The sequence below is a fragment of the Octodon degus genome, unplaced genomic scaffold (assembly GCF_000260255.1).
Source record: "Octodon degus isolate 3935 unplaced genomic scaffold, OctDeg1.0 scaffold00163, whole genome shotgun sequence".
In the NCBI taxonomy this organism is placed as follows: domain Eukaryota; kingdom Metazoa; phylum Chordata; class Mammalia; order Rodentia; family Octodontidae; genus Octodon; species Octodon degus.
This window is the reverse complement of record NW_004524739.1, coordinates 2,433,553-2,435,944: the sequence shown is the minus strand read 5'-3', so window position 1 is coordinate 2,435,944 and position 2,392 is coordinate 2,433,553. Positions and strand designations below refer to the sequence as shown.

The window sequence follows — 2,392 nt, the reverse complement described above, 5'->3', positions numbered from 1 at the left end:
CTATAGATGCTTCAAATCCTGTAAGAAAAATGATTCACCAAGTAAGAGACTAAAGCACTTTTTTAAGAGACTAAGTTACATACAGACTGTGAGGCCGAGCACTGTTTCCTGCATGGTTTATCTCCTCAGTCACTGCCCAAAGGACTCTGAGAAGTTGTAGGAATATGCAGGCGCAGGCACGAGGCCCAGCTTCTTCTCCAACGTTGTGGAAAGGGATTATACATCACGGGGCAGAGCCCTATGCTCCCGTATGCCACCTGGACAGAGCCCGGGGAGAGTGACCTCCCGGGGTATCCACGTTGGGCAGTCATACGACTCACGAATGACTGCGCTGATAAACAATTCCACCTGAGGTACAGCGACTTCTTTGGGTAGATTATCGCCAGGGTCCAAAATGCAACCAAAAACCAGCTTAGAGATCGCGTCGTCATAACCGGCACTGAGCGGCTAGTAACGGCAAAAGCAGGGGTGGGATGCGTGTCCATCCATCCGAAAGTCAAGTATGGCCGGTTGCTACCTGTTCCCCAAACTACAATGCCTTAAATTTAATTACGAATGGAGGACCAAAGTCAAACGTGCGCAATGTAAAATCTCATCAGGCGGCAGGCGCCTGGCAGAAAGCAGTAAGGTCAAGTACACAACGGATAACGGGACACGGTGGCTGCGCCGCGCTTAGGAATCCGTGAGAAACGTGCAGCGGCGTACTCGGCACCCGAGCACACTTCGCGGCCACTCCGCCCTCCCCGCTTCATAGGTACGGAGGCTGCTCAAAGTATTTCGTTTAAATAGTATCTTTGGGATGGGCTGGCTACTATTATAACCTGACCAAGGCGCCGCCATCCTGTGCTGTATGCGCCATCTTAGTAAACCATGTCAGCGGCTATAAAATGCGTGCCTATCTCACAGAACTGCTGTTTGCGCAAGCCCTCACCCCACCCTTGAGTTCCAAAAAGGTCCATTGCTGTTCCTACACCCTTAAATTCCAAGAACCTCTCCAGACCCCTAACCGTATCTAGTCTCAGCAGCTGCCATGTCTCCTTGAACTCCCCGAGTCGTACCCCGCCTGCTTTGCGGTTTTAAGCTCTCTAAACCCCACGCTCCCCCGCTTCGGGCCGCACTTGGGCACTGTGTCGGGCGTTGCCGCTGGGTACCAGCTAAAATAAAGCGCTTTTTAAATTTTTGAGCCTGCCTCATTTTTGAGTTACAACTGCTACCTAACTTATACTTGACCTATATAAAACATGATTTACGGGGGTAAAATCGCTCACCAAGGTAGACGCCTCCCACACACTGCATTGTCGCTGATGCCCGAAAGACTGAAAGGTGCTAAAGCAACCGTATATATAGCTCCGGAAGGGCGAGTACGTAAGAAATGCGCGGTAAGGGAATTGGAAGCTCGCTAAGGATGCTGGGACGTGCGCCACTGAGCTCCTCCCCTTTCTGGAGTAGAGCCCGCTGGCGATATTGCAGTCTAAGCGCGGGGCTTTAATGGGCGCATAAAGCCTGCACAGTGGTTTGCCTCCGACGGTGGGTATTTATTCTTCGATTAATTGGCCAGGGGCTTTGGAACAAGTTTGCAAAATAAGAGAAAACATCTGTAGAAAAGCAAAATACAGGCTGGGGATGTAGCTCAGCGGCATAAGCGCCTGCCTGGCAAGCTCAAGGTCCCAAGTTTGATCCTCCATACCAAAAAAAACCTCGGAATGAAGATGAAATATAGGAAGTAAGGCCATGCTGTTATGTTGAGCTGTGGGGGACTCAGGTCAACAATTTCTGACATTGCCAGTTAAACAGAAGACCCAATGCTATTATGGGCTACTGGACTCTTTTAGAATATTTTGCTGAGTTTACACACCTAAAATATTCAAATAACGGAACTTAACAAAAAAAGGGTATACAGATGAATGTCCATTTTGTATCTGTGTATTCAAATTGGTTAGGATAGATAGTTACATTCTCTTAATGAATAGAATGATTTGTTCTAGTGGTGTTTGTAAATAGGATATCAAGTCCGCATCTTGTACAGCAATTAACCACTAAGAAGAATGTATGCAGTGTGTTAGTTATTGAAACTGACCTAGCAATTTGATTTGAAGCTGTCTCATTGCTATTTGTTTATCAATAAAATTATGGAAGTAAAATAAAAACCTCGGAGAGGATTACATATGCCCAGTCACATGCGAAAGAAACTCGATAAGGGCCGGGGAGATGGCTCAGTGAGTTCAATTGCCGGTTCCGCAAAAAAAAAAAAAAAAAAAGAAAAAGAAAAAAAGAAACTCGGTAAATATAGGACTGGAGCGCTTCTTGATTAATTGGCTAAAATTAAACACTTGCTGCACGTGGTGCTGCGCCTGGTGTGGTGGCACAATCTGTAAATCCAGCACTCGGGAGG

The 2,392-nt window shown here is 47.0% G+C and overlaps 1 non-coding gene across 1 annotated transcript; it reads right to left on the bottom strand.

Moving 5' to 3' along the window:
- Window positions 1-99: 99 nt before the first annotated feature.
- LOC111813093 lies at window positions 100-303 on the bottom strand. The gene has a single exon (XR_002818429.1). It is a non-coding gene; the product is annotated as a small nucleolar RNA SNORA73 family (small nucleolar RNA).
- Window positions 304-2,392: the final 2,089 nt, after the last annotated feature.